Raw genomic sequence first — 11,568 nt, 5'->3', positions numbered from 1 at the left:
TTTGGCATATGCAAACAAATTCTCAAATCAACGAGAATATTATTATAGGAAACTCAGAAAACTATGGGCAAGAGGTAGAAATCGTAATTTGCAGGTGAAGCCAGGCTGGTTGACATATATTTGAAGAGATGCTCAGGCTCATTAGCAATCAGAGAAAACAAGAATACTACTTTCATATTGGCAAAAAATTAGAAGTTATTTTTGACCAAGTGTTGGTGCCAAGAACTGTTGATGAGAGTGTCAACTGATGTAGCCATACATACAATGTTGTGGCAGTTATTTCTCTTTCTCTCTCTTCCCCGTTCCCCTACACTTTCTCTCTCCAACAACCAAACCTATGTTAGATGCGTACTATTTGCCAGGATATAATTGCCATTCTCATGGTGCTTATATTCTGCTAGGGATACATAGATCTACAAGATCCCCTAATAAGCATATTAGAGTTGGGATTTGGTTGTGCGTAAGGAGAAAAAAAAGAAATTAAATAAAATATAAAAAAAGCTTTTCATTGACCTAAGTGATAGTGCACCGTAAACTACCCAAAAAAAAAAAAAAAAAAGAATCCGATCATTGTGAGCCTGGGCTTGGAATCTGTAATGTGTCATGAGACTTAAACAACATTTTAAAATGTTAGGAAATAAGGGTACCCCAGAAACATATTATTCAGCCAGTACACTGAGGCAACATCCATTAAAAGTGGAAAAATCAAACAGTCTGGTTGCTGCCAAGTAAAAGAAGTTTAGAAATTTAGCTCTAATGGCTCCGAATGGTGGGAGGATCCCAAGATAAGCTACCCAAGACAGCATCTCTGCGTCTGTTACAACCAAAAGAATCTCATCAATAAAATCAGGTACCTACTATAGTTATGCAGAAAAATGTCATGTTTTATCATCAGAGATATATCTTCCCCCTCAAATCAAACTTTTTCTATGCTTGGTGTACAGAAAAAAATAAATATTATCAGTAGCTCAAAGTGTCCTGCCCTTCCCAGGATGTACCCACAAAGAAAATTGGAGATAAAAACCCTCCCACTAGGCAGAATCTGGAGCAGCCACATTCGCAGACCCAGGAATTCACTTTCAGGACAGTGACTGAATAAATGGATGCACCTGAAAATTTGTTGGTCTTTTTATATGCCTTTAAATTCTGTGTTCTAGTATATAAGATATATTCTAGTCTCATTACTAATGTGGGTTTCTTTCCCAGAGTTTCTGTCTTTATTCTCTTTCTGTAAATAATCATGTTTGTTACAATCATCCTGTATTGGAATGATTGAATTTTAATTAAGAGTTTGATAGTAAGGCCTTTTAGTATATCCAGTCCAAAAAAAAATTGGAAGAGGAATGGATATAACTGGAAGATTGTATACTCTGAGAAATATTGCTCCTTCATTTCTCAAATCTTTGAGTTGTACCTTTGATATGAATACGTTCAAAGCTGTCTGTAGAGTTAGAGTTACAATCTGTTTTAGACACATATTTGAAATACTATAAGTGTGTATAGGTAGGTATGAATGCCAAGCAAAAGAAGAGTATAAAATACACTAGAAATTCCAAATACATACCCCACCAATCGCCTTTGGTGTGGGAACTGGGAGTTGGTATTTGGAGTTGCCTCTCCAGGACTGAGTGTGAGGAAGGTTCTTTGCAAAGGTGATGTGGACAAAGGGACAATAAGATTGTCAGGTAGTCTGGCTCAGGTCAGTTCCCATGTCAGTTCTAATCCAATAAGATGAATCAATGAGGTTTTTTTCAAGAAATGTAACAGGTTGTCATTTAATCAGTTAATCGTAAGATCTGGACTGTTCATTTTCTGAGCCCTTTATTTTAGCTAACTTTTATGGTTTAAAAAAAAAATTTTATAACCAAATAAACACTTGAAAAAAACAGGACTGGAAAATGTGTCACTGAGTACTATTATCAGAAGCTCCTTGCTTGCTTCCTGTTAAGGTCATGGTGCTCTGAAAACTCTTTTTGATGTTGTCGTTCAAATTAACTAACCCTCTTTTTCTCCTTAAACCTTTGGTAATGGTATTTGTTATGCTATGTTACATCTTACATTTTTACAGATACAGGAAGTACAAAGACCACACATTCTGGAAAATATTTAATAGAAGTCAAGTTAAATAATTGTGTTCTTTTTAGTAAAGGCAGTTAATGAAATGAATAACAAATGACCACCTATTATTTATTCCTTTCATACATCAACTTACATATTAGAAAAGGATCTTTTTCAAAGCACATGAAATATTTTTTAATAAATAAAATATAAAGATGACTGCCTTTGAAACACTGCTAAAATATGTCAAAATAGTTAAAGAATTTATCAGATAAAAAATACGCTATTGAATAGAACAGTAGTGAATAAAGACTAGAATTTAGTTGTGGAGTGAGGAACTGAGAGAGAAAAATACACAGTTATGTGCTGCCTAATGACATTTTGGTCAATGATGAACTGCATATCTGACAATTGTCCCATAAAATTATAATGGAGCTGAAAAAAATCCTATTACCTAGCAACACTATAGCCTTAGTAAAGTTGTAGTACAATGCGTTACTCAATTGTTTGTGTTGATGCTGAGGTAAACAAACCTACTGAGCTGACAGTCATATAAGAGTATAGCAATACAATTATGTACAGTAGATAACACTGATAATAATAAACTTTGTTACTGGTTTATGTACTTACTATACTATACTTTTTATTGTTATTTTAGTGTGCACTCCTTCTACTTATATAACAATGGTTAATGGTAGAATAGCTTCACGAAGTTTCTTCAGGAAGTATTCTAGAAGAAAGCATTGTTATCATAAGAGATGAGAGCTCCATGCCTGTTAGTGCCCCTGAAGACCTTCCAGTGGGACAAGGTATGGGGGTGAAAGACAGTGACATTGATAATTCTTCTCCTGTGTAGGCTAATATGTGTGTTTTTGCCTTCATCTTTAAGAAGAAAAGTTTTAAAAAGTAAAAAAATTTGAAGATTAAAAATTTTAAAATTAGAAAAAATCATATGGAATATAGATAAAAAGAAAGAAAATTTTTTTTGTACAGCTAAACAAACATGTTTGTTTTAACCTAAGCCTTCCTATAAGGGTTGAAATTTTTTTTTAAAGATAAAAAATTTATAGACCAAAAAAGTTACAGTAAACTAAGTTTAACTTATTAAAGAAATAATTTTTAAAATAAATTTAGTGTGGCCTAATATACGTGTAGTGTTTATAAAGTCTACAGTAGTGTATACTAATGTCCTGGTTCTTCAACATTCACTCACCGTCACTCACTGACTCATCCAGACCAACTTCCAGTTCTTTCAGCTCCATTCATGATAAGTGCCTTATATAGATATACCAATTTTTATCTTTTATACAATATTTTCACTGTACTTTTTCTATGTTTAGATACACAAATACTGTTGTGTTAAATGGCCTACAGTAGTCATTATAGTAATCTGCTTTACAGATTTGTAGCCTAGGTATAATAGGCTATATCATACAGCCTAGGTATGTGGTAGACTAACATCTAGGTTTATGTAAGAATACTTTTATGGTATTTGCACGATGATAAAATTGTATGCACTTCCAAGAATGTATTCACATCATTAAGCAATCCATGTTTGCAGTTGCTTCAGACATTTCTTCCGTTTCTTTCTCTTTTTCTTCTTTTTCTGGTATTCCCACTTGTGCATGTTATGCGTTTTGTTGTCCCATAGTGTGGATATTTCTGTTCTGATTTTTTCATTCTTTTCTCTTTTTTTTTTTTTTTTCAGTTTTCAAAGTTCTGTTGATATATCCTCAAACCCAGAGATTCTTTTCTCAGTCATGGCCAGTCTACTAATGAACCCATCAAAAGCATTCTTCTTTCTATTATAATGTTTTTGATCTCTTAGCTTTCTTTTTATTCTTTGAGTTTCCATTCCTGTTTATATTACTCATCTGTTTGTGCAGGTTGTCTACTTATTCCATGAGACCCCTTAGCATATTAGTCACAGTTGTTTTATAACTGTTGTCTGATAATTCCAACCTCTCTGCCATAGCTAGGTCTGATTCTGATGGTTGCTCTGCCTTGCTTCAAACTGTGGTTTTTGCCTTTGAGTATGCCTTGTAATTTTTTGTCAAAAGATAGACAGGATGTATTGGGTAAAAGTAACCCTGGTGAACAGACCTTTAGTGATGTAGTGGTAAGGTGTGCAGGGAGGGGAAGCATTCTTTGAGTCTGTCTTTTAGCAAGCCTGTGCCCCTTGGCTATGCATTTCACAAGCACTCTTAGCTTGTTTTGGTAGTGCAGGATTGCTACAGGGGGGCTGGAGTTGGATATTTCTCTTTCTCCATGTTAGTTAGCCACAATGTTTGGGCTCTGATAAAATAGTTTCTCCTGAGGCCAGGACTTATTAAGGAGAACTGAATGCTCTGAGGTATTTCAAAGTGGTTGTTTTCCCCCTCTCCTTCTGGAAGCCTGAGAGGGTTTTGCTCTGATCTTCACAGTGAGACCTGGTAGAGTTAAAACTCACAAAAGTATGACCTCCCCCACTGTATTAGTCTGTTCTCACATAGCTATAAAGAACTACCTGAGACTGGGTAATTTATAAAGAAAAGAGGTTTAATTGGCTCACGTTTCCACAGGCTATACAGGAAGCATGGCTGCAGAGGCCTCAGGAAACATAATTATGGCAGAAGGCAAAGGAGAAGCAGGCTTGTCTTCACAGGGCCAGAGCAGAAGGAAGATGAGAGACGGGGGAGGTGAGACACACTGTTAAACTATGAGATCTCATAATAGCTAACTCACTCACTATCACAAGAATAGCACCAAATGGGAAATTAGCCCCCATGATCCAATCACTTCCCACCAGGCCCCAACTACAACTTTGGAGATTACCATTTGACATGAGATTTGGGTGGGGACACAGACCCAAACCATGTCACCCACCTTCCCATGACTGGGTCCTTCTGGAGCACTTATCTCTCAGGCTCTCTACTTTAGGCTTCCAAAGCAACTTACCAATTACAGTTCAAGTTTTCCTACCGCAGTACTTGTTCTAGGGGAGGATTCTGCTTATGGCTATTAAGTTGTGATTTTTCTCTTTGTACCTATCTTGCTAATTTTGGGGGGTAGTGGTTTGCTCTGTAATCATACTTCTCTGATGGATCTAAAATGAGTTGTTGATTTCTTTAGTCTGTTCAGCTTTTTATATGTTAGGATGCAGTAATGACTTGTAAGCTCCTTATGCGCCAGAACAGAACCTGGAAATTCTAAATCTATAAGCTTTATTTTTTTTCTTATATCTGACTTTGAAATAGAATTTAACTAGTCTCTTGAAATTAGTTGGGTATTCCATCATCCTTTTTGCATCTTCTGTTTTCTGGAACAAGTTTATAAGGAGTGATAAGTAGTAAGTATGCGTTCCTTAAATGTTTGGTAAAAAGTACCTGCAAAATAGTCAGGGACTGGGGTCTTACGCAATTTTTAAATATTGTTCCAGGTTATATTTCCATATAACTTAATTAAATTATTTGAGGTATTTTTGTGTGCTCAGCCATCATAAATCATTTTTAGTACCATACAGACACACACACATACACACACACACACAGACACACACACACACACAAAACCTCTGGGGCTTTGCACTTGTTATTTCTCTTTTTGGAGCACTCTTCTTTTCATATATTTTGCCAGCTAACTCTTACTATCCATTAGTTTTCTTTGATACTTTGCCTGCAATCAATAGCCTCTACCAGATGGTAGTGGTCATATATTATAGAGAACCATGCCTTCCAGAAAGCCTTGACCTCAGTCAGATCAGATTTGTATGCTATATAGAATCCTTCTCTTTTCTCAAGGCTCTTATCACACAATATTGTCATTCCCTGTAGACTCATCAGTATGTTCCACTAGTTCATAATCTCCTTGAAGGCAAGAGTTGTATCACTTCTTGATTCCTAATGGATTGACATATATTAAGTCCTTAAAGTATTTGTCAAATAAAACATTCTATACAACTAACTAAGTTATGGTGTTAAAGGGCAAGTGGTTGTTTTCTCCATACCTTTGCTTGATATTGACATTTGTGAAATTTTAATTGTTCAGTGTATACTTTAAGCAGATAACCACTACCATCTGGTGGCAATCACATGAATTACAGTCAATAGCCTCAGAGTATGTTTCAAGCCGGTAGTTCTCACTTCGGGGAATGGGAAACCAGACCAGCAGAGAGGTGGGTAACAAATGTGTTTCTCAAGTACTTAAAAGGTCAAAGTTAGCTCACTATTTTCAAAACATTATGGGCATATTCAGTGATAACTCCATAATCACATATTTTACTTGCAAGCACATGGTTCAAATATTCTTTAAAGATATTTTATTAAGTAGACATTTATTTTGTTGTATTTTTCAACTGTATTGACTTTTTATCATTATGAAATCTCTTTTTTAATCTCTAGTTATTCTCCTTAAGTTTTACTTTAATATTAATAGAGCTACACTACTTTCTTTCAATTATTTTTTACATGGTATATCTTTTTCTATCAATCATTTTACTTTCAACTGATCTGTAGCCTTATATTTGTAGTTTGTGACTATCCCTCTAACTGCTTCACTGGCTCCATCTTATGTGTCAGGCAGTCTTTTAGAAGTGGTCATACTTATCTTCTCTAAGGCCATTCAAGACTGTTACTTTGCAATGCCAATGGGCCTCCAGTAGATACCTCTTGTCTTCATCAATGGGTGACATCATGCTTTCCTAGTTTAATACTAAGCTGTGACAGTCAAGGATGTATATACCTTGTGCAAATGGGATGCTCTTTTTGTTCTGCATGTGGACTCTTGCTTATCCTCCCTGCTTGTGGCCGTGTGGGAAAGGTAACAGTGTGGTCAGCACTGAGAGACATCAAATTCTAGTAATGCAGTGACTATAATCTACTGTATCATGAGGACTATGTAGGTGGAAGATGTGTAGTTTATGCTATAAAATTCCAATGTGACACTTAACATGACTAGAAAATAATTGTTCATATTTTCCTGAATACTCTGGGAAATTGTCAATAATGCTTAGCTATAATTTTTAGAGAGCCATGGAATACTAGCATTCATTTGCAGCATAATGAATGATGTACCATCATAAGTAGCAATGTGACCAGCATTAAGTCAATGGTATTAAGATTTTTCAGAGGCAAGATACTGTTTTAATACAAACAGGTTCTGAAAAGCCACAACACTGTGGTTAATAACAATAATGTCCTCTATTTTCTGAAGGTGGGAAATATGAAATTAGCCTGTATGGTCATTTGACAACTCATACAAAATAATTCGTGAACCTGAATAGAAGGAGATGGTGTTTGGATACCACAAAAAATAATCGTGTGCACTAACTGGATAACAAATAAATTGATAAGTGACTAATTTCTGTCCACTATTAAAAACCATCTTTATGATAAGTCTCTATGCCTAATATAAACCCATGAGCACTATAAGGCATTTTAAAATCACGTTGCAGATATAGAAAGGACCCTGTATTAAATATTTGCCTGATGTCCTGCTGACCATAGAGTGGCCTTGTTCCTAGGCATCTCTAATTAGATAGTAGGGAATTGTTTAGGAAAAGGCTTATAGAGGGGAAATATACCTAATTAATCAAGATATAATTAAATGGAATACATTGGAAACTGTCCTGAGAGTGAGAGCTGTGATGTATACACACTCTGATGATCCATAAATTAAAGGAAAGTACAAATTAGAACTTTAGCAAAGGGATAGCTTGAACACAGAACCCTGGTTTCCAGATCTTTTGAGTTTTCTTTCTAGGATGATGCAATATAACATTCCAGAAAAGGCAAAACTATGAGGATGAAAAGTGATCCATAAATTATAGTGCCAATCTACCATATCCAAAAAAATACTCTGGATTAAAAGAAAAGTGAAACAGAACAGAGATTTCAAAGTAGGTGGTGACCAAAAGAAGATACAAATTGTATAAGCCTTCAATTAGTCTATCTACCTGACTACCCATCCATCTAAAATAACTATACTTTTGAAATAAACTTTAAGAAATTTTTAGATATTCGAGTCAATATTAAAAATATATATATTGATAGAAGCCTGAAATAAAAATTTTACATTGTCTCAACAAAATACAACATGGCTGGTTAATGTGAGTGTTGAAATTGATATAATTCATATTAGATAATATTAAAATGATAAAAATGAATCAGATCTCTTTTTTGTTAATGTGGAGGAAACAGAGGATATGTTTTAAAATAAGAAAAGCACCCTGTTTTATAGCTGAAACCATGGAGGGTGGCAAAGAGAAGAAAAAGGTTCCTGCTATGCCAGAAACCCTTAAGAAAAAGCAAAGGGATTTCGCAGAGCTGAAGATTAAGCACCTGAGAAAGAACTTTGCCCAAAAGATGCTTCAAAAGGCAAGGAGGAAGCTTATCTGTGAAAAAAGAGACGCACTATCACAAGGAATATAGACAGATATACAGCACAGAAATTCGATAGGTAGGATGGCAAGAAAAGGTGGCAACTTCTCGGCCGGGCGCAGTGGCTCACGCCTGTAATCCTGGCACTTTGGGAGGCTGAGGTGGGTGGATCACGAGGTCAGGAGATCGAGACCATCCTGGCAAACACGGTGAAAGCCCGTCTCTACTAAAAATACAAAAAATTAGCCGGGCGTGGTGGCCGGCGCCTGTAGTCCCAAATACTCGGGAGGCTGAGACAGGAGAATGGCGTGAACCTGGGAGGAGGAGCTTGCAGTGAGCCGAGATCACGCTACTACAACTCCAGCCTGGGCGACAAAGCGAGACTCCGTCTAAAAAAAAAAAAAAAAAAAAAAAAAAGGTGGCAACTTCTATGTACCTGCAGAACCCAAAATGATGTTTGTCATCAGGATCAGAGGTATCAGAGGTATCAATGGTGTGAGCCCAAAGGTCCGAAAGGTGTTGCACCTTCTTCACCTTCATCAAATCTTCAGTGGAACCTTTATGAAGCTCAACAAGGCTTCGTTTAACATTCTGAAGATTGTAGAACCATATATTGCTTGGGGGTACCCAAATCTGAAGTCAGTAAATGAACTTATCTCGAGGATGGTTATTGCAAAATCAGTAAGAAGCAAATTTCTTTCACTGGTAACACTGATTGCTCGATCTCTTGGTAAGTATGGCATCATCTTCATGGAGGATCTGATTCATGAGATCTATACTGTTGGAAAATGCTTTAAGAAGCAAATAACTTCCTGTGGCCCTTCAAATTATCCTCTCCATGAGGTGGAATGAAAAAAAAAAAAAAAGACAGCTTATTTAGTAGAAAGTGATGATCCTGGCAACAGGGAGGAACAGATCAACAGGCTTATCAGAAGAATGAACTAAGGTGTCTACCACGATTATTTTTCTAATCTGGTGAGTTAATAAAACAGTACCTCCTCTCAGATTGAAAAAAAAAAGCAAGTGAGAAAAAAATGATCCATTTTTGTTAAAACAAACCAAAATTCTGTATATGTATATACACTTATACAATTTTGTATGGGCATGGGCTAAAAGAAAATATAAAGGCCACTAACATTGGTTTAATTATGTTTGTATGGAAAGAGGAAAGTAATTAGGGAAAGCTAATAAATTGGTTATATTTCTTTGCATTATTTCCCTCATTACAGTGGTTGTGTAATATTGAATTAACATTTCAATGAGAAAAGTGTTAATTAACAAATGGATATTTACTACTGTAGAACAGCATTCTAAATCATTTGTTGGCATCTGCAAGGTATTGTGTTAGAGTGGAGACTTGCAGGCATACATGAAATCTGTCCTCCAGAAGCTGCCAATTATTTTTCTACTTCTGTTTAAGACAGGCTAAGTTGATGTAGACAGACCAATCTAATATGCCAAGATAGGCATATTTAGGTTTAGGAAAGTTTTAAACATCAAGGACTAAAGGAAAACACACTGAGGTGAGCCCAACATTTATTGCATTTTTTCCTCTTGAGGCATTTGCCAATTAACATGTAGTATCTGGTAGACTGGAAAGGTGGCAAGCAAATGACAGCTTAATGCTTGAGAAATTGGGCAGAGCTTCTGGCCATTTTATGAGGGTGATGGGACAAAATAATTGTTCAAAGTGAACAAGGAGGAGGATGTTGGGCAAACACCTCAGGCTTTCAGTTAAAAACCTTGGGCTGAGCACGGTGGCTCACGCCTTTAATCCCAGTGCTTGGGGAGGCCGAAGCGGGCAGATCACGAGGTCAGGATATTGAGACCATCTTGGGTAATACACGGTGAAACCCCGTCTCTACTAAAAATACAAAAAAATTAGCCAGGCTTGGTGGCGGGTGCTTGTTGTCCCAGCTAATTGGAGGCTGAGGCAGGAGAATGGCATAAACCCGGGAGGTGGAGTTTGCAGTGAGCTGAGATTGTGCCACTGCACTCTAGCCTGGGTGACAGAGCAAGACTCTGAATATGAGTGAAAGACATAAGTCATCCGTCACAACTCACAAAATCTGCATACTGCTAGGGTTAACTGTTAAGTAATTCATCCCTAACCTAGCCTGCCAGAAGCAAAATTATACCCTCTTTGGAAGAATATAATATCATCCATAGCAAGAGAACATTTTTCATATACAATGTTTGGCATTAAATAAAAATTACTATAGATAACGGAAAAGAAAATACATTTTTGAACATCAAGGAAAAGTTTCTAGAATATAGAAACAGAATATTATTATAATCAAGTTGTCATGAAATTGTAGAACAATATATAACATATCAGAAGAAAACTAGAAACAATTTATTAAAAAGTAAATAGAAATACTAGTTATAAAAAATAAAATAACAGAAATTAAGAAATCAAAACAGAAATTTAATAGGAAGAAGACACAGTTGAGGATCAGATTTCTTCAAGTCACAGAATAGATTCAGTTTTGGTAAATAATCCTGATGCTGGGGACATAATGGAAGCCTCAGAAATCTCAAAAGCTTGAAATCAAACAGAGTATATTATTTTAAAACAGTGAAGTTAAACTAGAATTAACAAAGATAACTAGAAAATCTCTAAATAGTTGGGAATTGTGGGTTACACTATTAAATATACCATGGGTCAAAAAGAAACAACAAAGACTGTAACTACCAAAGAGTTCAGCTTGCTTGCTGCCTAAACAGAGCTGATTTATCAAGACAGGGGAATTGCAATGAAGAAAGAGGAATTCACACAAAGCCAGCTGTGCAGGAGACCAGAGTTTTTTTATTACTCAAATCAGTCTCCTCAAGCATTCAAACATTAGAGTTTTTAAAGATAATTTGGTGGGTTGGGACTCGGGGAAGTAGGGAGTACGGATTGCTCAGGTTGGAGATGGAATCACAGAGGGGTTGAAGTGGGATTTTCTTGCTGACTTTTTGTTCCTGGGTGGAATGATAAAAATGTTTGAGCCAGATTTTAGGTCTAGGTAGTATCAGCTGATCCATCTAGTGCAGGGTTTGCAAAATATCTCATGCATTGATCTTAGGTTTTACAATAGTGATGTGAACCCCAGGAACAATTTGGGAGGTTTGGACTCTTGCAGTCAGAGGCTGCATGACCCCTAAACTG

The 11,568-nt window shown here is 36.2% G+C and overlaps 1 pseudogene; it reads left to right on the top strand.

Annotated features, from left to right (window-relative positions):
- Positions 1–8,282: 8,282 nt before the first annotated feature.
- Positions 8,283–9,359, top strand: LOC129031567 (large ribosomal subunit protein uL30-like; annotated as a pseudogene).
- Positions 9,360–11,568: the final 2,209 nt, after the last annotated feature.

The sequence above is a fragment of the Pongo pygmaeus genome, chromosome 11 (genome assembly GCF_028885625.2).
Source record: "Pongo pygmaeus isolate AG05252 chromosome 11, NHGRI_mPonPyg2-v2.0_pri, whole genome shotgun sequence".
Classification (NCBI taxonomy): Eukaryota; Metazoa; Chordata; class Mammalia; order Primates; family Hominidae; genus Pongo; species Pongo pygmaeus.
Note: the sequence above shows the minus strand (reverse complement) of the source record. Positions and strands in the feature narration are given on the sequence as shown.